The sequence below is a fragment of the Pelmatolapia mariae genome, linkage group LG3_W (genome assembly GCF_036321145.2).
Source record: "Pelmatolapia mariae isolate MD_Pm_ZW linkage group LG3_W, Pm_UMD_F_2, whole genome shotgun sequence".
Classification (NCBI taxonomy): domain Eukaryota; kingdom Metazoa; phylum Chordata; class Actinopteri; order Cichliformes; family Cichlidae; genus Pelmatolapia; species Pelmatolapia mariae.
The window spans coordinates 9,806,304-9,830,868 of record NC_086229.1 but is presented as its reverse complement, the minus strand read 5'-3'; the positions used below and the strand labels follow the sequence as shown (position 1 = coordinate 9,830,868).

Sequence of the window (24,565 nt, the reverse complement as noted above, 5' to 3'; positions counted from 1 at the left end):
TTTAACATGATTCATTTTTAACACCTTAACAGTTCATTCCTCAAATCAAACAAGATATTTGACCCTCAAGAAATGTACCAACAAATAATTTTGCAATAACATATTTATTTTTCAGCTTTTCCAAGTGAAATCAAACAAGTGTGTTTAACAGTGAAACCAGAGTGGAAGCTGCTCATATAGAGTCCAACCCAGGCTAAAGTAAGTTGAGCAGAGCAGCATCATCAGTGTCGGCTCTTTGAACGCGTTGCAAGAACGCCATCTGCAGGACACTGGAACATCATCATTGCATTATACAGTTTCCTCTCTAACTGGATGCAGCTGTGAACAGGAACAGCTGTGGAACTGAGTGTCATCTATGGATGAATGCAGGTCAGTGTGTTGCTGGTGATGAATCACAGTGTCCATCTCACGATGGAGTCACAGCTTTTCTTCAGCTGCTCTGCTCTTCAAATGTAAGGCATCGACGGCTCTGCTTTTCAGGTCCGTTGGAATATCACCTTCTTCTGTCTGAGAAATATTCATGAAACAAACCTGACAAAACAAAAACAGCAGCAGTAACAGTAAATTGTACTTATAAACTCACAGAAAACCCACATTTGAACTCTACCTACTTGTTCATCAAGGCATAAGTACAAGTGCAAGGAGACGTCACAGACATGTGGAAACTGTCCTTGTGATGTGAAGACGGTGGACTGTGGAGGCCACTGCAGACTGTTGGACTCCAACCAACTGCGGCTTGAATCACTGAATTTACACCAAGCACTGCAGATATATTTTAAGACTTCTATGTTTTATAAATAGTGAAAAAAATGCTTTGTGTTGTCGATAGAGACACATTAAAGCAAAACTTGCTAGATGACAATGAACACAGTTAAATCAGTCCAATAAGTGTGGAGCCCTTCCTTCAGAATGTGTCTGCGTAGGTTCTCAGTCATCCAGGTCATGGTAGACTAAGAAGCAACCACAACCTCCCTGCAGAACATTTTACAAAGTGAAATTTGTTTATTGTCCCATCAACAGTTTACCTACAGAATCTTCTTTGCAGGAGTGCGATACAAATATCTTTACTGTGAGGAAGAGACGCAGAAAATACAACGTTTCCCTCTCTGTGACAATGAAAACGTGCTTGTTAATATTAGAGATGGACCGATCCGATATTAGGTATCGGTATCGGTCCGATACTGACGTAAATTACTGGATCGGATATCGGTGAGAAATAAAAAATGTAATCCGATCCATTAAATATCAAAAAAGCACATCACAAAACTTGCGACACGGCGTAACTCGGCTCATCACCGTAGCAGTCGGAGCAGTGTGCATCACGTGATAGAGCGGCTGTGTGTATTTGTAGCCTGGCTAGCAATCCAGCATTCATCTCCGAGGAAGTTATCCCAGACAGAAGTAAAGGAAGTGTGTAAGTTCACCTCTAAATGTTTGTAAAGCGTACCTGCGTTAAGCTTAACCACCGATATATGGAGCGTCTGCCTCTCTCTCTCCCTCCCTCTCCTGCCGCTACTTCATGAAACTGCTTAACGATCAGCTGATCGGCTTTTCTGTCGCGAGTCCGTCTCTCTTGTTTGTTTTTGGTCCACTTTGCACCACAAGGAGGAAAACAGCAGCTGAACAACAGCAGCGCGTTTAAGCTTGATAAGCTGTTGTTAGAATTTATGTAATATTACTTTCTAGACCAGGATCCTTTTCTACGTAGCTGACGGCTGGTTACTGTGCAGGGGCGGATCTAGCAAAGTTTTGCCAGGGGGGCCGATAGGGCATTAACAGGGAAAAGGGGGCACAAAGACATACTTTTCTTTCTTATTCCCATTTAAAATGTCTAGCTTTTAATAAATAATTATCTCAATCTTACACCCAAAGTTTTAATCTGATGTAAAATGTATAGAAGTCCATTACTGTATATAGTAACTGTTAAATGTCTAATATACCCCAGTAAGCTATAGTACTTTTTCCTTTGGGAAGATACCATCTGTGCAGTCTGCAATTTTGTAGAAGAAAGATGTTGAATCTATTTAATTATTCTTGAAAAATAATTTATTTCTGTGCATTTTTTTTCAAACTGCATCAAATTAAAGTTGATTACGTTGATTAAGAATCATGAGGTGGAGGGTGGGGGGTGGTTCCCTTTTTTTTTGCTGGGAGTTTGCAACCCTATTAGTTAGGTTGCTTAATATTTTTGCTAAGTACTCTTTAAAATACCAGAATAGGGAGGATGGAGTAGGTTTAAGTTTATTAGATTGATCAGTATTGCTGAACTATGAAATATTTTGGGTGCAGTGTATTTTTTACATACAGGTATAACAGAATAGCTTTAGTGTTGTTGTTTATTTAAACTTGAGTATGAACTTATACAAAATGCAGCAAGATATAAAAAAAAAACAGTTTTATTGATTAAAAAACACACTATATCGGATTAATATCGGTATCGGCAGATATCCAAATTTATGATATCGGTATCGGTATCGGACATAAAAAAATGGTATCGTGCCATCTCTAGTTAATATCAAAAGGCTCATCATTATAATGGACATAATGAATATAAATAACAGCTATAAAACAAGTACCAGGAGATTTTCTTTGAGATTGAGTAGAGCGATCCTTCTTCCTTGATTCATTTCCTGCTCGCAGCATGAGCTGACCTCTGACTTCCTGGTCAAAGTCTCTCAGCGTTGACTGGAAAATCAAATCGAACTTGGCCTCAGCAGGCTGGTGACCTCCTCTTTGTCCCATCTCTGAAGGAGCTGCACTTCTATAAGTAGGAAATGTTAGCTGTCTCAGTTTGAATCTAAATGAGTCATTTTGACTACTAATACAGAAATATGTAGACCTAGATCTGATGACTTCCTCCTCCCAAGACCTGTTTTCTATGAGCCTGGGCCACATAACCCAAAGCACAATCAAGCCAGATATGGCATGCAGTCACATAAACAGTGGCATCTATGCCAGGCCTGGCCTGTATCTGGATGACATACGTCTTATGGAAGTCAGCCAGCAGTGCCGGCTTGATACCAGATCCAGACCTGCTTGCTATGTGGGTGTTTGTCTGATAAACACCAAACAGTGTTTTATAAACAGGAAATGTTGTTCTTGTGCCATATAGTAAAAGAAGATACTGACATGTATATGTGAGGACAGCACACACACAGTCCAGGCTGATGTTCTTGTCCTGGCATCTTTTCACCAGCTCACTGATGACATACACTGGATCTGCTCACCTGTTTTAAAATAAAGATCATGTCAGTGGTTTCAAGTCGATAAGAGAAATAATATTTTTGGGACACAGCGCTGCGGCTCATGAATTGGTGATAACGACCTACTGAGCCTGCTAGCAGGTGCTAATCTGAGCCACAGTTATGGGGCTGATAACTGTGTCACGATCGGCTGAGGCAGACTGTGCGGAGGTGTGTGTGTGTTGGACCCAGGTATGGACACAGGCACAGAGACAGAAATATCTATAACAAAAGGTGAACCTATATTATGGCTGATACAGGGCAACATAAAGCAGAAAGGGCAGTGGCCAAACTAAACTAGAACCTTGTGCACAGTGCAATACATGAATAACTTCAACATGAACTGCACAACAATCCTGAAAACACTTAACCTGACATGACACGAGGGATGTCACACAGACTACGAGACATGCCAGACGGTGGCCCGTTTCCATCCAACAGGAAAACAGATGTGAGCGCAGCATCAGTGAGAGTCACAGGGCGTCACACACTGATCCATCCTCCTCCTCTTCCATCTTCTGCTGGGCCCTGAGGCTGCTTTTGTTGTGATTTGGCGCTATATAAATAAAATTGAATTGAATTGAATTAAAGCAGCTGGACTGATGCTCGTGGACATCCATGGAGGAAGAAGCTGCTCTAACACAGATCCACATCTATTCTTTCATTTGAGACACCAAGCTAACAGATGTGATACTGGAAAGTCCACTGGTCCTTAAACATGTGGTTGTGTGGCTGTGGAGCAGGATGAAGGAGTCTGACCTGAGCCAGTGTTTGACATGAACACATCAGCACTGCTGTCAGTGAGCCTAACGACAGCCGTTAGCATCATGTCAGTGTTTCAGTCATAAAAACACTTCCTGTCACTGTGGTGGTCACAGTGACATCATGCAGTTTGTGTTTTGACCTCCAGAGGGCGACAAATCAGCACAGACAGAGAGCTCCATTCAAACTTTGCTGCCATCAGTAATAATTCTTCAAATATAATCATCAGTGTTTGAGCAGTTATGATATCAGGGACAATCTAGACACGTGTGACAATACTGAACATGTCACATGACACACCTTACACATCATGTGATCCACTCTCAGTCTGCACTTTCATTCATGACTTCAACAGGTTGAAATGAGCTTTGAAGAAACATTCAGTGAAATAAATCTTTCATGGATTCATGTGAGCAGCAGATGAACTTTGTACCAACAACATCTTCAATAACAGAGTCTGAATGAAGCTCAGGTGTTGATGCTGCTCACTGATTGGACGGTTGGTTTCAGCTCTGCTCTCAGTCTTTACTGCACAGGTGAAGGTAGAAAGTGTGTCTGGATCTATAGACTGGAAACAGAGAAACATGCTGAACATTTGAAGCTTTACAACAGAAATGTTCATGTTACAAATACAGCTGATCTGGGATCAGTGTGTTCACACCTGCAGCTACAACAGGGTTTCATGTCTCCACACGTCAGCATGTGAACTTTACTCTGACTCAGTCTGAGCAGTCAGACGGCAGATTTTTAAAGTTAACATCAACACACACAGATCTCTTATCTTTAATCTGTCACCAGTTAAGCACACAGACGGTAATGTGTTGGTTCATCCTCAGCGCTCAATGAAACTGGGACAGTTTTATAGCTAATAAAATCATACTAAACTTAAAACTATGAGCAGAAAGTGATCAGTCATCAGTGATGGGACTCTGTTCTCCCCTTTAACTGCAAACAGCCAGCATGAGCAGATAAAACCTGTTTGTTCCAGTGAAGTCAACATTCAGATTTTACTGAAGTGGAAAAAACAATAATGTTTATGTTTAAATAATGTTTAAATGTTTGATTTTTTTGACATTAAATGACATTACAGTGTTTAACTTAAAATTAATTTAAAATACTTCATTACAACCAAACAGAACGTAACACTTTAGCTATTTAATTAATTTTGATATAAATTCATCTATATGTGCAATCAAAAACATGAAGAGATTATCTAAATGCATTTTAAGATTAATTTGTATTAGTCAGCAGAGCCAAATTCAGAACAACAGACTCAAATAACAAGAAGCAAACCTTCATTCAGGCTAAAAACAGTCTTTTTTTTGCCATCAGAATTATTGTCTAAAGAAAGAAGCAGTCAGAGCAACTCTCTGCCGAGGCAGCTAATTCTCTGATGATTGTTTACTTTCACCAGAATACTCTTATATTTTGGATGTATTCTTTGGCTTTACAATACTTTCTTTGAAGAAATAACACATTTTGTGGCCAATGTCATATTTAGAATCTGTATTATTATTTCCTAATGAAAATGCAAACAAAGGCAGTAGAATTTTAAGCATAGTTTTAAATATGAAAAAGCATTTTATGAAAGTTTGACCTTATTTGACCTTAAGGAAGAGGTCAAAGGTCCACAGTAATGTGCCTGTCTTAATAACCTGTGCGTGGCAGTCAGAGTGAAGACCAAAAGTGCAGGACTCGGACACAAAGCTGGAATTACTAACACAATGGTTTAAACAAGGCAGGAACTACAGACTTACTAACTAGTAAGTTAGAAACGCTACTGTGAAAGCTCGTGTCACAGTAGCTTTCACAGTAGTTTGCTGCTACCTTTCAGGCTGCGTTCACACTGCAGGCATCAAATCCGATTTTTTTGACCATATGTGACCCATCTCTGATCATGGTGTGACAGTGTGAACGGCACAAATCCAATATTTTCAAATCTGATCTGGGACACTTTCTCTTTTGAAGCAGCGCTCCTCTAAAACAGCAATAAGGATCATTATTAGGTTATTTACATTATTATGTAAATAACAAATTAACTTAAAGCAAAAATTGGGAAACGTAAAGTCTGAAGTCTTTATATTAAGGCCATCAGTCAAACAATACTGTTGCTCTGGGTCTAAACAGAGCGCGTTGTGTGTGCTTTAGCTGAAATTAGGCTACGTTCACACTGCAGGTCTTGATGCTCAATTCCGATTTTTTGATCAAATCCAATTTTTTTGTCTGCTTGTTCACACTACAAATAAAATGCGACAGCAAACGCGCTCTAGTGTGAACGCTCAAAGCGGCCCGCATGCGCAAAAGAAGACGTCCTTCAGTCAAAGCTGACACTATCAATAACAGTCTAAAAAACTAGCAGACCTTCCACTCCACAATTAAAAACAGTAATACTCCATAGTGTCAGGATAAAGCAACATTAAATATTGGATCAGCTGTTTGAAATAATTTCATTTTGTATAAATACACACCTGATATAACAGATAAAACATTAAAACCTGCTTAAAACGCACACATAGAGGAGACGTGCAAAACCACCATATATAAGTTTCTCTTGACTCATTTTAAAGATTAAAGAGTGCACAGGGCGAACTACTATGTACAGCTTCTTATTAATGGCAATGATCTGAAAGTTATCCTTTCAAGTGAATCTATTAATTCTGCTCATTATTCCATTAATCATTCCTACATTCTTCCTACATCCATTCTCATTCCATACAGAGTATTTTGCCTGACAGTTCAAGCTGCACCTTTTTAGTCTCATGCTGAGTCTGGTGCAGGTATTGCACTCAGCTTCAGCTCCTCTCTTTATGGCTGCTCTCTGTTTATACCAACTTTATTGTCTGGTTGGCTTTCTGACTCTGGTTTTGACTGCACAGCATGCAGCCAATCACATGCAAAGACAGGGACCATATCATGCAGGCCAGGCACGCAGAGAGACGGGGGTTTAAAAGCTGGTGTGTTGGGAAAAAGTGACGAAGCAAAAATATCAAATGAGCAGCATTTCAATGATAGACTGCAAAGCTGAGTGCAGAACTGATCAAAGGGATAAACCTGATTTCATTTTCCTTTGTTCCAAACTTGTCCAGCCTCAGACCTCATGTGTTCTCCCTGGTAGTAGTTAATGCATTAAAATAACGTTTTTATGAAAACACTGAATAAAATGTTGCTTTCTTGAAAAAGATGATGTACATGTGAAAATAAAGTTATACAAAGTGTCTTTGAATGGCAGAGATGTGTGCGTGTACCACAGAGCCATGGCTCACTGAGTGTCTAAATGAGTCTCACCGGCCTGAACGCTTGAAGTCGTTAATAATTCTTAACTTGTTGGATCTGCTGCTCACCACAAACCAGCACAAGCATGAATTTGGTCTTTAAATGTGTTTTTATAAGTGTTACAGCTTCTCCTAGTAATAAAAACCTCCTTTATTTCCATTCATGCTACGCAAAGTTGTCAAGCAAATAACAGTTAAATAACAGAAAAGTTTGTTTTTCACTTTTTGCTACAGAAATTTCTGGATTTTTCACGACTACAGTTTAAAAATCAGAAGGAAAAAACTGCAGTCTGGGCAATGAGCTGTCAGGGCTTTTTTCTATATTTGTACACCTTTATTTCTTACGATTTAAGTTGGCCGTGCCAACAGATTTCTGTCACAGCAGCTTTTTCATTATCATGTAGAAAAACAGTTAAATATGTCACACTGACAGAAAGCAGCCCTGGCATTTTTGGTCCAGGTGGCCGATCATGATCGCTCCAAAAATATATCAAAAATAAAATACCATAGTGTGAAAAAGTGTCACACTTAAATGTTTCAGACCATCACATCTACATATTACACAACAACACAAGTAAACACAGAATGCACTTTGTAAATGAAAATGTTTATTATTAAGATAAATGAACTGTTTGTGTGTCACAGACCAGAAGCTCCTCCAAAGCCAGACTTCATGCCAGCATCCTAAGAAATTCAGCAACAAATGAATTGAGATCAGTGTGGACAGGGTTATAAAGCTACGGGACTCCACCAAACCACAGTGAGAGCCATTATCCACAGATGGAAACCTTCCTCGGAGCGGCCGGGCATCCAAAAGGTCCAAAACAGAACAACAAAGAGCTGCACGACCCACTCGCCTCAGTTAAGGTTCATCACAAGGGATAAGTAACAAAGTACAAATACTCTGTACTCTACTGAACTAAAGTAGAATTTTCAGGTATCTGTGCTTTACTGGAGTACTTTTTACTTTTCCTCATTACATTCTGAAACAAATATCTGACATTTTGTTGTTACTTTTGGTTTAACACATTTGCAGGGGGTCATTGTTTCTGTCACTCTGAGCGTACCGTCCTCTTTGAAATAATCACCAGGGGATGTCACAGAACTTTACTGTGGCACACATAGATGACGTGTGCCACAGTAAAGGGTCCAAGTGGGCCGCTGTGTGGTTTTGGTTTTTTGGCACAGCTCTGCAACGACTGCAGGTGTCCATAAGTTGTGGCTGCAGTACTTCAGCATCTAACGAGCCCTACAGAAGACGATCAAGCATAAAGAGAGTAACATGTTATGGCAGGTAATCTCAAATGCAACGTTTCTATCAGCTCAACAAACATCAGCAAACACACAAACTGTTTTTGTGCAGTTTGTCTCACAGTGTGTTGCAGCTAAAGGTCCAGTTGCTGTATTTCACAGGGACACACAGGGAAAAGAGTTGGAGATAACTTCACGCAGAGATGGAGAAAGAATACAGGACAGGAAGAGGAGAGCTTATATTTAAAGGTAAGGACGGCTCAGTGGGATATAAACTGAAAGCTTACATGGAAGTCTTCACGTTCTCATATTGCTGCAAAGCAAACTAACTGTGTTATTTAAAGAGCACATGAAAGTCCTCTGCAGGTTAGTGCAGGATAATCAGGTTAGTTTACAGTAAAGAACTGTGTGACAGTGGCTGTGGTGCTCGTGGTTACATCAAGTGTAACAGAGATGAACATGAATTTCAGCTGGTGATGCTTACATGTAGAAAAAAGACGGTGGAAACTGTCAGTGTTGAGGGTGGAAATCAGCCAGGACAGCTCATCAAATACCTGCTTACATCTTGTTGATTTCAGTTTCTACAAAGAGCCACTGCAGCTGATTTTAGGATTCCCCACCTGCTAAATCACACTGTGAGATGAAAACCCTGCTGAGCAAAAGAAACAAAGGCTGCTCTCAGTTCTGCCAGAAAACATCTTGATGATCCCCGAGACTTCTGGGAAAATACTCTGTGGCCTGTTGAACTGTCTCTGCTGCTCGTCTGCAGAGTGACGAGTGTCTCAGCCTTCCACACAGTTAGCCTTTTCTCTTCATTTTGATTGTATCATGGACTTAAGATCTGTTGTTTGATCTCTCCTGGTTTATTTCTCACAGATCTCACTCGCTACAGTGACTACAAAAACATCCTGTTTGTGGAACAGCACATCTGATCACTCTGCACTGCACGCTCAACACAAATCTCACCGCCAGTAAGGACCTCAGTCACAAAGAGAAAACCTCAACACATAATGTACACACACATAAATCCCAGCTGTCATAATGTGCACCAAATGAACACTGTTTGTTCTCAGTCCTTGCAGCGCTTTCTGCCACCTAGAGCCAGTTAATGTCAGACCAGCCCTAAAGCTCCCTGATCTTTGAAAATGAATCCACTGTGTGAACAAATGTCATTGTCTCTAAGCCCCACAGATACAATCACAGTCTAACTGTGTCCAAATAGTCCAGCACATATACAGCAGTTAAGAGACAGAGGGGTCAGTGAGCACGGACCTTTAACAATGAGAAACTTTATCTTTTGCCAGAATCACACTCTTACTTTTCTGTGTTCATGTATCTTAAGTGAAAGTAAAGCTAATTAGAGCTTAATGGCATGAAAGTGGAAAGTGCTAAAAATACAGAATTATCCTTTGAAGTGAATCTAAATATTTTCCTTCCTGTGTCTAAAAGAAGCTTCCTCTCCTCTCTCTGTTTATACCAACTCTACTGTCTGACTGGCTTTTGGAGACTCAGATTTGAAGCCAAACAGAAAAATCGATATTGTTTTCACTGAATGTTTTATAACAGTAAATATTTTTCTAACATTTGTTTCCAGTTTCCGTCCTTCCATGTGTTAATCTGAACTGGAACCCAATGAAGCAGAGTGTAATCACCTCCTACGAGCCCTCCTGTCTCAGTGAGTGGAAGCTACAGTATCATATACCGACTCTTTGTGACTTACAATGTGAGCTCTTCATGGTGGCCTAAACAAACTGTGTGCATGCTCTTGTTGTTAAAGGGAATCCTCCTGCAAAGCCACAAGTCAGCTGTTTCCTGCTCGTCCAAAGTGAACAGTCGTAAAAAGATCAATTCATAAAGAAGTGAAGCAGCAGCATCAGTCATGGACGCACAGGTGTTTTGCAGTCTGTTTTGTGGCACCACCAGCCTGGAGTGACTGGAGCTCCACTGGATCATCACCAGTAGGAAGAACAAAAACAACCACGTGGAACATTTTTGTAGCATTGCTGCACCAGCACACACTGGATGTGATCTAGGAATGCAGTTTCTTGCAACGTGTACTCAGATATTTATGCAATACTTATGTAAGAATGCTGTTAGTTGACTTCAGATCAGGTAAAGTTCTTCCCTCCAAGCTGATCACCAAACGTGTGGATCTTAGACTCAACAACTCCATCTGTACCTGGATCGTGGACTTTCTGACTAACAGACCTCAGCATGTTAGGCCAGGCCATAACAGCTCTACCACCATCACACTCACACTGGCACTCCACAGGGCTGTGTGCTGAGCCCGTTCCTCTATGACTGCAGACCTCGGTATGCATCCAACTCCATCATCAAGTCTGCAGATGACACCACGGTGACTCTCATCAGTGACAACGATGAGTCTGCTACAGGGAAGAGGTAAAGCACCTAGCTGTGTGGTGCTGACAATAACCTGCTCCTGAATACCAGCAAAACCAAAGAGCTCACTGTGGACTTCAGGAGAGAGGAGACGGACACCCACATCCCCATCTACATAAATGGCACAGCTGTTGAACGGGTCTCCAGCTTCAAGTTCTTGGCGATCCACATCTCTGAGAATCTGTCCTGGTCAACTGACACCTGCAGCCTGGTCAAGGAGGCCCATCAGCTCCTCTCTTTCTTGAGGACCCTGAAGAAGAACCACCTGTCTGCTAACATACTGGGTAACTTCCACCACTGTGCGATAGAGAGCATCCTGAACAACTGTGTCACAGTCTGGTGTGGGAACTGCTCTGTTGCTGACCGCAAGGCACTGCAGCGGGTGGTGAAAACTGCCCAACACATCACAGGGACTCCACTTCCTGCCATTGAGGATGTCCACAAGAAGAGACGTCTATGCCGAGTATGCATCATTCTCAGGGACTCCACTCATCCTGCCAAGAAACTCCTCCAGCTCCTCCCCTCCAGGAGGCGCTACAGGAGCCTTCAGACTAAAACCAGCAGGTTTAGGAGCAGCTTCTTCCTCACAGCTGAACTCAGCCTCCTGCTGAACCTTTCCATCCACACTCACTGAACCCTTCTACACTCCTCCTCCCAGTGACCATGATCATTATCAACATTCACCACATGCTCACACTGGTTACTGCTGTAGTTTTAGGACACTGACAGAGTCTCTGTTATAGTGCCTACACTGGTCACTAGTCTGTTCAGAGAGCTACACTTCCACTGCTCTAGATATATTCATAGCTCTGTAGATCTGTTTACCTCACACTGCTACATCTGTACATATGTAGCACATCTGTATATTTGTTCATAGCACACCTGTAAATCTGCCCATCTGTACAGCAATATAAAACATCTGTATGCTATACATTTGTTCAGCTGTATGTTTGGTCTCTCTGTTCATGACTATTTCACCACTTATACTACCCTTATCTGTACAGACCAGTACATGTTGCTCTCTACTGAACTTACTGTATATAATCTGCTCTTATTGCACTTACTGATCAGATGCAAACTGTATTTTGTAACCCTGTATTTAGACATGTATGACAGTAAAGTTGAATTCTAAATGCTAAACATTTAAACAAAAGCAGCTACAGGAGAAGTTTTTAGAAGTGATTTTAGAGGCCAGTAAAGAGAGCATGGAGACAGATGGAGGACGCCACGTCCACTGAATCTACCGTTTCCACCTCATCCTTCCAGTGCTCTACTAAACTCCCTGCTCTCTCTACCACAGCTGCCTTTGAACTTGCTTGGGACAGGTCACATGACACAGGGGTGTGCTCTGATGTCAGCAGGCAGGTCAGTGGAGCCCTCTGGTGATGGATATATGCCAGTGAAACAGGAGGAGGCCTGAGAACAGACAGCAGGCTTAACTAGCAGGACAAAGTTTCATGTAGTACTTGAAGGAGTCATCACAGCCAATCAGCTCTCAGGAAAATAGAACATCACATAAATATTTCTCTTCTTTGATTTTCATCAACGTATTTCCTTTGATATGTTTTCTGTCAACACTTCTGCCTGATTAGAAGCTCATAGGCAGTTCCTGTCACTCTACAATAAAATACTGTAAAGGCTGCCCTCTCTGCCCTCCCACTAGCTGACCTAACTGACACAAACTGTGCTAAGATACCCTACATGGACTGAGCTTCTTGGCCACACACATATAGATTTGCTTGGCTGTAGAAATCCTTCCATGAAGCTCCCAGCGCACATTTTTGGTGCTTCTGTCTGTGGCAGAGGAGGTTTGGAGCTCTGCAGAGCCTTGGAGACTTTTACTGACTGTGCAGCCCTACCCACATGTATGATTTAGATTTATACTTATGTGGCAGCCACTCACTGACAAACTTATTTTAAATGAAAAGTAAAAGTGGTGAAATTCTCAAAATGAGACGAGCATTTTGTTGTTTTGTGTGTGTGTTTGTCTGTGTGAAGTTTCCATGTGTATTGTTATGAAATAAATATATATTCTTAATGCTTATTTTCTGTTTATTTTGTTTTAATGAGGCCAGACTGGGAGAACACCAGTTTGAGCACAATGTCACAGAGTACTGAGAGGAAACTGCATGCTGCTGCAGAGAACAGCAAGTTTTAGTGCAGAGCTGCACAGGCGTATAAAATACAGGAAACCAGACAAAAAGTAAACTGTGTGTCGGTGTGACGCAGTGCAGAAATATATATGCAGCTGGCAAAGAATTCAGACCTGAGCTTGTGTGTTCGTGTGGCGGGTCTCCATTTCTGCAAATGTAAAAATAAAGATCATTTTTTGAGTCCAGTCTTTCTCTGTCACCAAAGAAATTCAAAAGAGCAGAATTTAATAGTATCTGAAAAGCACAAAACACTGCAAAGACCTCAAGACATTTTTTCTTTTGCTTTCTATGTAAACAAAAATTCCCACCAAGGCTTTCAGTGTGAAATTTAGTGTGTAGAGAAAATACCTGTGCCAGGTTGTCTCCATCTAGTGGTGAATAAGGCCTTACCACTACATCAGGTGAGTTTTTCTCTGTGCACAGTAACACAACAACAACACAAACTGTTTAAAAATGATGCAGGCAGATCAATGTTACAGATTCAGTAAGAACGGAGGTTTATCATAATCCTTCAAATATGCAGGGCGTCACACTAACACTGTTGCATCGCTCTGTTATTATCAATTTGATTCAAAACGTGTCCAGTTTAATGTCTTAAACTAAACTGGCATTAAAGTTTCAATGAACTAAAGTGGTCCCTCTGAGTCAGCACCCAGAAAGCTCGTCTCTCTGAACAATGTGGCCATAAATACGAGCGCTGCTGGGATCTTAAAACACTGGAGCTAAATCCAGACTTTGGAGGTTTCACTCAGTAACACCTTTCTAATATTATTGACTGTATGTTATAGTCACATTTATATGAAATGTCAAACGTTACACGTTAGCTAAAGGTTGAAGTCACAGAATTATACTGAACAACAATGCAATTTGAGTTCTTGTTTGTTCTTTATATTTGATTTATTGTAGGCAGCGGGACTAAAAGGAAAAATAGTAAAAATATGGATGAATCTCTGCTCTTACAGCCTTTATTGTGCCGTGATGTCTCCTATGAAACTGTCCTCTTGCTCGTCTTTTGGATGCTCACCTCTTCTTCACCTTCCACCAAACTGCTGCACTCTTGTTCTCTGCTCTCGCCTCCTGTTCTGTTACAATTAGAAAGCAGTCAGCATGTGCCAAACAAATCTATCATGTTTGATATGATGATGAGGTTTTTAACATCTTATTTATGCACTTATTTAACACTGTATCGATCAATTATTAAACAAATATCAGACTGTAGAAAAGCCAACAATAATGCACTGAGCAAGTTCATGCCATAAGAGCTAAATGTTCATCAAAGAAAATCCTGAATGGCTGATACAGGACAGGCCAACATTTAATGCAGCCACAGATCGACATCAGTCAGCTTTCTGCACTTTCCACCTGATCACATCTGTCCTCAAAGTCATGTCACTTCCTCTGTGGTTCATTTATGTTTACTTTTACATTTGCAGTGACAATAACTTTAGTGACATAGTGCACACATTATGGACTGCTGGCTTATCTTGGTTTATTTAAGTTAGTATTTTTAAAGGTGCACTCAGTCATTTTTTACGTTATTTGATAGAAAACAAGGATCTTGTTCTCATAAACAAACATAGAATGACACAATGACACATTGTTAAACGTGTCACTGGTCACTGCTTAATCTCCTCATTATTTAAGCATTACTTAAGGATGTCATTTATAAATACACATATACATTCTTAGAACCACTCCTGAGCCTGATCTCCTTACTCCCAGGAGCTTTTCTGAGTTATCATTGTACCAGAGGAGGAGGGTAATCCACTACTTCTTTCATTTCACCTGAGTTCACCTGTGGGAAAGCACAGGGCCCAATCCCCTGACTATTTCTTTGAATTCAGGAGGACTTGGGAACTAATCTTGAGTGATTAGTGACTAACTGACTAAAGCTAATGAACCAGAGAAATTGTAAACTCTTAAACATCCAGGGATGTCTGAACTTATGTCTGCACCTTCACACTCCAGATATGAAGGATCATACCTGCTTCACCTCCAGTGTTGTGACAAAAAGTCATCGTCTGACAAAAACTGATTTCCAGTGTCTTTACTTATGTTGGTAAACAGACTTTAGTGAGCATGATTTACAAAAGGGGATATATCAAACTTAATAACGACCCATTTTTTCAAGTATATTTATAACTCTGTGTTATATTAAAACCAACCCAGTCCTTTTGGGAAACTTATAATATGTTTAGAGAACTATTATTATATTAGTTGCAGTTTCTGCTCTTTAAAAAAGTCATTTTAATGTCAAATGAAAGAATAAGAAGTAAAAATCACTGCCAAAACATGGTTACAGCTTCTACCTTGTGACAGGAATGTTGTTTGTGGCACAAGATGACTCAATATCACTCATGAGGGATACATAAAAAGTTGTCTACAGCAGTTTAAATATGATCAACTGGTTTTTGACAAATACTGGGAATTAGTTTATGGCAGACATGACTTTTTGACACAACACTGGCTAACTGACAAGACCTAGTTATAAACTAATATTACGGTTGAATATTATTGCACCTAACCTTGGACTCTAGTATTCTAAAACTTCCCCTCTGATAAACCATGTGATTATGTGACAAATATGTCAGCTTACCAAAGAACAGAGCACAGTTTATTCAGGGTGTGACAGCACTTTACCACCTGTGTCCAACATATTCATATTCTGGACTGCAGCACGTACGTCCTTAAAAACTCCAGGACTTCATCACAGCCTCTCTCACATCTGCTTTACACTTCGTGGTCCCATATATCCCACAATTCATAGTGCAGCGGGAGCCTGGGATTGTTTAGCTAAACGGCCTAAACCGTTTCCCATTCATTCTCTATGGTAGTGCTAAACCACTACGGATGTAATATATTTTTGGCCACTACGGTCTTCCGGCGCTGTTGCGAGTTTGAGACGCGGCGGCACTTTTAAAAAATCTCCTCTTTTACGAGAAAACAAGTAACTCACCGCTCGGAACACATCTCAACGATCCTCGTTCATTGATCAAAGGTAAGAAACGTCGTTTGAAATAAGAGTAAACCAACAGAATACATTTACAGGTGTATATTACAGGTAATAGACGTGTTGCGATTGCATTTACGAAGCATCGATCGCTCGGTTAAAGACGGTGGGAGTTTATCCGCTGTTGTAAAGTGGCACGGTAAATCCTGAATGAACCTGGTCCTTAAATAAATTGCGTGTTTCATTGACGTGTTTTACTGTTAAATAAACTTGGCAGGTTTCTGACTGCTGTGACACTGACATTACTATAATGTGGTGTAATTAAATAATCGATAAATGGCTTGTTATGAGATGACATGCTAAATGCCTTTACCTGCATTTTTAAAAAATTTGTATTGCATTCATGTTGTAATGGTCAGTAATCTTATCTATACGACAGTCTTGATATCTCACTAACATGAGCAATGCCCACTAGTGTAAGAATAAACAGGATATCTTAAATAGGTATGACGATAATCTGCCTGCAGTTCCTATGTACCATGACTACTAAGCAGTTGGCACAAATTTTGCATTCAACCATGAAAGGTTTTTATTTACAGACAGAACAGTTTGTATTGCCTGGAGAGAAAACACTTATAACACAAATGTTGATTCAGATTGTGTCTCTTTATTGTTCTCCTGCATCCTGCTGTTAAACTCAGCCACAATGTGCAGCAAGATTATAACCTGAAATGTCTTTGTTTCTGTTTGGAATCAATTTTGTTTAATATAATTGTTTATTTTTTCACTGCATGTCAAGATCCAGAAGAAAACTGCGCCATATCCAAGTCTGCATCTGTGAGGGAGGACGATGCTCTGACTGTCATCTATCAGAGAGGAGGGGATGCCTCTGACATGAAGGAAGTGCAGGGAGAGTACATCCTGCAGTTTGGAAAGTATAAAGGGAAATCTTTCCGGGGGCTTCTGGAGAATGAATGTCGGGTACACCATGTACCTGATCAAAGATCCCCAGAAGCAAGAGGCTGCAGGGACCTCTGTGAAAGAAGGACATGGCAAGGAGAGCTTGCATTCATTTGTACAGTATGCCATCAGCTTAACAGAGATAAAAACTCTTCTGAACTATGAGGCCAGCAGAGTGAGCGTTGCAGCAGAAGCCTCTGAGGATGATCAGCTGGTTGGCTTTGGCTCATGAGCCAAGAGCACCTGGAGGGAGATTTGGGACGGCAGAAGTGACGGCTATGGAGACTTTATCATGAGGAAGAGCTGCAGTCAAGGAACACGGATGCATAAGCTGCAGCAGTACATGCGGAAGAAGCAGCAGTCTGCGTCTGTTTCCACAAACGCTCCAACTAAACCCCTGGTTAAGTTGTTTTAATAATATTTTAGTAACGTTGTTTATGTGAAACAAGTTCAGTATATATTTATCTAATTGTTGCCTGCATTATAGGGATGGATGAGGATAAAGACCTGGAGGACGCAATGCTGAGCATCTCACCTGTAAAACTACACATGCAGAGCTGTAAGTACTGCATTATTACTAAATGTCAGACGTGATAATGGCTAAGTCTGTTTACATCTCACATGCCTCTGTCCTCTGTCTCTGCATAACTAGTCACTGTGCCAGCAGCAGCAGAAGGGTCCACACCCAGAGGATCTTCAGGAGCAAACACAGGTTTTCACATGAAAGGTTTCAGAACTGGAGTCAAATAGTTTTACATGAATTGCTCTCCAAAGCTGAGCCTGAACTTGAACTTTTATATATTGTCTTGTTCTTGTTTTTGTGTGTTCTGGCCACGTTCCGGCGATGTTCCTCTAATAGTATAGTTGTATGCTGGCTGTATGGTGGAAGAAAACAGTAAATAAGGGAGAAACAGTTGATATTGTACATAAGACAGTTTTGTTCTAGTTGTGAATGTTTCTTTTGTTTATATAAATAAAAACAGATTGTAAATATAAAAGTGTAAATAAATAGTTTTCTGCTAAAATATCAGCACAGCTCTCTTCTCTATAACCTCTTAGATTCACCTGTATGTTTATATATCTGTGTGTGCTCACCATCAGGTAATCAGTTTTAATAAGTTATGAGTGTTGCCCTGAAAGCTTACATACTATTTCTAAATCTCTTCATGTAATGATAACAAGCCATCCTTTCTCTGGAGGAGTCTCACAGCTTTTATCTTCATAATCTTTCTGTTTTAATTTATATTATTAGAAACATGACTGCTGTCTTTTATCTGTGTGACTGTACAGCCTGTTTCAGACATGACCACCACACAATGTCTAAAGTTATCTTTAATACATGCAGCACACAGCTGGAGCTGCAGACAGTTTCTCACTTCTGGTGATAATATTTAGGTATTGTTGCTTTCTGGCTTGAAACTTATCTACAAAAACAATTCAATAAGGAGAGATGATGTAGAGAAACTGAACATGATTTATTGAGATACAGAAATAAATCTAACTGTTTGGCAGTTAAGACTCCAATGACCCATCATAGCAAAAAGAATCCCAGCAGTGACAGGATTTTGCACAACAACCACCCCAGAGTCAACATGCTGGTAGTAATGAAGATGAAGATGGAGGCTGGGACAGGGTTCTGAGTGACCACAGTGAGGAGGAGAAAGGAGAGAAGGCGGGCTGCATGGCTGCGGATCTGAAATGCAGAATGGCAGAAGCAGAAGAGCAACAGATTTAAAGCATGCAGAGTGGAGGCTGGCAAGAGCATGACTGGAATAAAGTAATGATGTCAGTACTGAGTTTGTGCTGGAAAATGAATAGATATAAACTGGCAGCCACCAGGAAGCAAACAGATGACTTATTACAGATCTTCCTTATTGAAATTATGCATAAGCTTCATTTTCTATGCCAACAGAATCTATCTGTATTATAGTTTTAGCCTCAGTCTTTGAATTAAAAGTTGGATGTCTGCAAATTGTAGACTATATGTCTTGTATGTATCATCTCAAAACTGTGATGATACAGTTTAGTCTGAGTTATGTACTTTGTGACAGTATAGGTACGTAATGCAGTAAAATTGCTCCACACACCATAACACTATATAATATAAATAAAATGATAATGAAATAATAAGAAAAAGCAAAGTGAAAAGTAAATGTTATCCACAATAAGTAAATTGAAAATGGTGTTTAACTTTTGATAATGTAACACAACCTTTGTCCCAACCAGGACTCGAACCAGCGCTCAGACGGTTCAGTGTAAAAAAAATCCTTTTTTTCCAATGCCTGAAAAGCTGCGATTTGATTGGCTGTTTCTCCGTTACACCTATACGCGATGGGCCGTGCAGTGCTGGGTGTGGATAATTTTGCCGAAAAATACGGTAGAGAGCTGAAGCGGAGCGGCCGATGAGTAAACTTTCACACTTATTCATGTGCGAATGTTTAATAATGAAGAATATTAAAACATTACTGTTGGCCACATGTCGGCAAAGTTATGTGACATTAGTGATGTTTGTACTAACTTGGTTTTAAAGCCTCTACTTATATATCTGACCTTAATCTTACAGAGAATGTGATGATTTCATGGATAATTAAAGTCAGTCATATATCCACAAACACAACAAGCTGAAAGTCAGTGATGCTGCTCGGTTTGCAGTCCTGAATATGACGGCACAAGCAGGATTCACTGCACTGTTAATGTTAGCTATGTTATATTGCTGCCTCTGTTCGGTGGTGTCGAGCCAAACGGACTTTAACGTGTGTTTGAACGAGCTGACGGTTCACTCGTTAAGCTGAAAGAAAGATGCTTTAATCACAGGAGTCACACATGTGTCCACTGGACCATCTGGAACTCTTCTTGTTTAGCACTCGTAATAACACAAACACTAAATCCTCCTTCTCTATATAACATTGACCATATTATATTTACATTACCAAAGTTAAATGATTTTAGTCTCATGAACAACATGAGCTAATTGTTATTTACTAACTAATCTTAAAATGACTGTTGTACAGAATGAAGAACAACTCTCATGTTTTACAGTCACGTGGTCTCAGCCTCAGATACTCAAAGTGATGTCATGACAAAAATGAAGGACCAACAAAACATTTTTCTCCTTCATTTCTGTCACACAAAGCTGTATGACACGTTTCTCGCGGTTAGCATCATGGTTGCTAGGCAACCTGAGCAGCGTGACGATGGCTAGACCGTCCCGTTTCACAAGCCTCGCACTTCCGCACTTCTGGTACTTTGTGTTACTTTGTGTACGTGCGGTCGCTGGATTGGGACACAGCCCATGTGAGCTCATAGCCCCTAAACAACAACAGTACAGTCTGCTAGTTCAAATGCACAACATGAAAGACAACTTACTGAACACACTCACTCACTGAGTTAGGTCCTTGCACCTTTTTAAAACACATCCCTTTAGCTTGCTTCTTAAAAGTAGTGCCAGCCATATTCCAAACAGTCACACACGAACTTGATCACCGAAGTCCGCTTAACATGGCTGCTAATTTTCAAGCTTACTAGCTTATTCACGATTAGCACACTAATAATCATCATTAACCACACATCATAACATAACCAAACGATAACATACGGAAAGAAACAATGTACGTATAAAACACCAATTCTTACCTAGCAGGAGAATAAATAATCAGCATTTTAAGGCTACTGCATGTACAGATGTCACTGCTGGCTCACATGAGCTACCTCTGAGAACCGCCACAGTTTACTCCCCAGCTGACTGTCGCGAAAGAGTCGTAAATCACCGGCATTGTAAAACTTTACATTATTCCAGGGCATGTTAAAAACACCAAACAGATGGACTGGATATTAAACGGTATCAAAGGACTAAATGAACACAGGGTTACAATTACATTCTACCATCGTCACATCGAGAGTTCATTAATCATCAGAGTTCAACAATGTGACATCCAGTTGAAAGCAGCTTCACTAACGCCAGCCAGAACAGGCTAACAGTGTATAAGAGCACAAAACAGCCGTGCTCGACATATCCTCAACAACTCACCTCAGTACGGCTGCCATCGGTCACCTTTTAACTCTGTTGTACAGCCTCTTCCAGAAAACGAACGCGGTACACTATACACATGTACAGTATATTGATTTTATTTGGTTTTAGAGTTTAACCTGAAATCTTTTGCTGCTGAGCTCCAAAGCGTCCCCTGTAACCATGGTTACGCAGAGGCGTAACAGCGTTCCAGCTGTGACGTCACATACTAGAACCTGGATCAGCCTGCAACGTTTATCGGCACTTTTCTGCTGAGATCCGGAGCTCGAGGCGCTGGCGCCCCGGGATGAGATGAGCTGCTGTGTTTTTCACGGAGAAAAATAATTAAGATGGAATAACGTCAGTCTCAGATGGAAAAAATACAAGATGCAGGCAAAAGAGGACAGCAGATTGAGAAGAGATTTCTTCACACGGTAAGGAGCTTCTACCAAGTGATATTTGATTAGGTTAAAACTTCAAGCTTAAATCTAATGTCCAGATTCATGCTAAACTTTTCTGATTACTCAGTGAATCTGCTCACGTGTTGCTGTTTTAAACTATTAATTTCATGGTGACAAATGTCTTTGACAAAAATGCAGGATTAATTAAAGGCTATATATGACTGCTAGGTTACGACGTGGTTAGAGAGAGAGATAATTTGCTCTGATAGAAATCTTTATTAATATTTATGGGAATTTTTTTCCTCCATTAGATTGTTTGTGGCCAATACAATAAATTGTCTCCTGGCGTTCAGGTCCCCCTGAGCCAAATTTGCAAAAATACCAGATTTTACAATCAAGGAACAAACTAGAGTAAAGAACAAACTGCCTATTAAACAGTAATTTGGAGCAGAGGGCCAACTTCCTGAAGCCATTAAAATGATTTGAGAGTAAAGATCACGCATCATCATGGTAAGAAAAATTATATCCAATGTGTAGCAAAGATACAAGAGGGAGACATTGAAGTGACAAAAAAGATCATTCAAATGTTACAGTGAAACAAATGTTACAGTGAAACAAATGTTACAGTGAAACAAATGTTTCCAAATCATGGAAAGGTGATGACACTATCACTCATTCCATATTGTTCCTAAAGTCTGCAGTCTTTTTCTACTTTAACTTTTGAAGTTGCATGCACACATATGCTTTTACTCTGCACATGTGTACATGCATGTGAACTGATGTGTGCTTGTGTGGTGATTTGAAGTTGACAAATTATTCATAGTTCTTGAACTTTTACACATTTTGTCACCTTGAAACCACAAACAAAATATGTTTTTATTGACCTTTTCTATGAAAGTAGCACATAATTGTGAAGAGGTGTGAAAATAATACATGTTTGTCAAAATTCTAGGCAAATGAATTTGGAAAAGTGTGGCTGCATTTCTGTTCACCCCCTGCTCTTCATAGAGCCACCTTTTGCTAAAGTTACTCCTGCAAATGTTTTGGAGTATGTCTCTACCAGCTTTGCACATCTAGAGACTGAAATATTTGCCCATTCTTCAATGTAAACCAGCTCAAGCTCTATTTAGGGTCATTGTCTTGCTGGAAGGTAAATCTACATCCCAAGCTCGAGTCCTTTGCAGCCTCCAACAGATTTTCTTCCAGAATTCCCATTTACTTAGCTCCATCCATCTTCCCATCATCTCTGACCAGCTTCTCTGTCCCTGTAGAAGGAAAACATCCCCACAGCATGATGTTGCCATGTTTCACAGTGGGGATGGCACGTTCAGGGTGATGAGGTGATGATGATGTTATTTTTCCCACCACATGTAGCGCCTTTCATATAGGCCAGAAAGTTTAACTTTGGTCTCGTCTGATCAGAGTACCTTCTTCCACTGTTTGCTGTGTCCAAACATGGTTCCAGGCAAACTGCAGATGGGACTTTTAATGACTTTTGGTCAACCTGCTTTAAACTTATCCCTGACCTGCCTGGTGAGTTCCTTGGTTTTCATGAAGCTGTTTGTTCATTAATGTTCTGTAACAAACTACTGAGGCCGTCACAGAGCAGTTGTATTTATAATGAGACTAAATTACACACAGGTAAACTTGTCTAATTTGGTTGGCTTCTAAAGGCAATTGATATCACTGGATTTTGTTTAGGGGTATCAGAGTACAGGGAACTGAAAGCTAATCAACATGACACTTTTCAGATTTTATTTGCTTAATAATCTGAAAACCATGTCCATCATTTTCACTTTACAGTTATCTGGTACTTTGTGTTTGTCTGTCACAGAAGATCTAAGAAAAAATCCACTTACGTTTGTTGTTGTAAAGTGACAAAATGTGTGAAAGTTTTTCAAGGTATTGTAGGTCTACATTCTTCTTCTATGGTAGAGCAGCCTGGGCAGAGTAAGACCCAGCTTTAAAATGCTGCCATCTGTTAGCACAGATGACTGTAGAAAACATCGGTTATTGCAATAGCACTTATTTTTTTGGAGGGGGGGTGACAGAGATGGTAACTTTACTGATAAATGTCATGTGACAACCTATATATGTGATGTCATTATGGGATAATGACATCACATATATTTAGAATCTTACCACCACTTTGATCCTTTGATCCTTAAATCCATAACTAGGGGTGAAAAGTGACGACTTTTATTCCATTAACTGCAGCAGTTATGTTCGCAGAATTGAAACAAGTATTTTGAAACATCTGGATCCTTTTCGGAGTAACTGTTTACAGATTCCAGTTTTTTCTTTTTTCTGTTGTTCATTAACAGAAAAAAGACTCACACGTCTGCCATCTCCTGTAACCCAGCATGTTTCTAGGGTTTGTTTTCTTCTTTTTTTATGTTGTTCTTTCAGTTTTTGTCCTGAGATGAGGTTTGAAGTGTTTGTGGTGCAGCTGGTCTGTCTCGAGAAAGTGCAGGCTGCACCCACCTGTAACCAGTGTTGGGTTACTTTGAAAAGGTAATTCATTATAGTTAATAGTTACTTCTTCAAAAAAGTAACTGAGTTAGTAACTGAGTTACAATATTCTAAAAGTAATTAATTACTTGAAAAGTAACTATTGCATTACTTAAAAAAAAGAGAAGTTTGGGTCCAGGGTATAATTGGCCATTTTTAACTACTTTTGATTTTCCCTCCACATTTTCCCTTTAAAAACTATCTTCCTTTTCAGCACGACCTCACGTGTCTGATTTACAGTTATGTTTTCATTTTTACATACTGTATAAACACAATTGATCTACAACCAGACAAATAAACATAAAATCTGAGAATAAAAAGGTTTTTTTTTACTATTTCAACCACAAACAATTTTAATGAATCATATTTCATAACTTTATATGCAAATATAAATTGTCCATTTTAAAATCATATGCACAAGTTTTTCAAACAAAGTTATTTGCAGCCATTTACCTTTTACCCTTTTAAAAATAACCATTTCAAACTATTTACAGAACAATCAGCTGTTCTGTATCAAATCTGATGCCACACAAATTATTTGTGCCACTCCAAAAAATAATTTCTGTCCACTATGAGATAAAGGAGAACAACAGCCTGATACCTGCAGGCCTGACAACAGGAGATGTATCACTGCTGTAACACCTGTAACATTCAGCA

General features: G+C 39.9%; 1 long non-coding RNA gene across 4 annotated transcripts; it reads right to left on the bottom strand.

Annotated features, from left to right (window-relative positions):
* Positions 1–85: 85 nt before the first annotated feature.
* LOC134624210 (uncharacterized) lies at positions 86–21,055 on the bottom strand. Of its 4 annotated transcripts, none has more exons than XR_010573580.1 (8): positions 21,018–21,055; positions 14,041–14,162; positions 13,429–13,491; positions 13,194–13,228; positions 12,244–12,343; positions 3,130–3,227; positions 2,577–2,761; positions 86–531 (listed from the first exon to the last, which is right to left on the bottom strand). It is a non-coding gene; the product is annotated as an uncharacterized LOC134624210 (long non-coding RNA). The 4 variants fall into 4 exon arrangements; XR_010573581.1 differs by lacking the exon at positions 21,018–21,055 and adding an exon at positions 20,624–20,754 and having other exon boundaries at positions 14,041–14,157; XR_010093477.2 differs by lacking the exon at positions 21,018–21,055 and adding an exon at positions 20,624–20,752.
* Between the last annotated feature and the right edge of the window lie 3,510 nt (positions 21,056–24,565).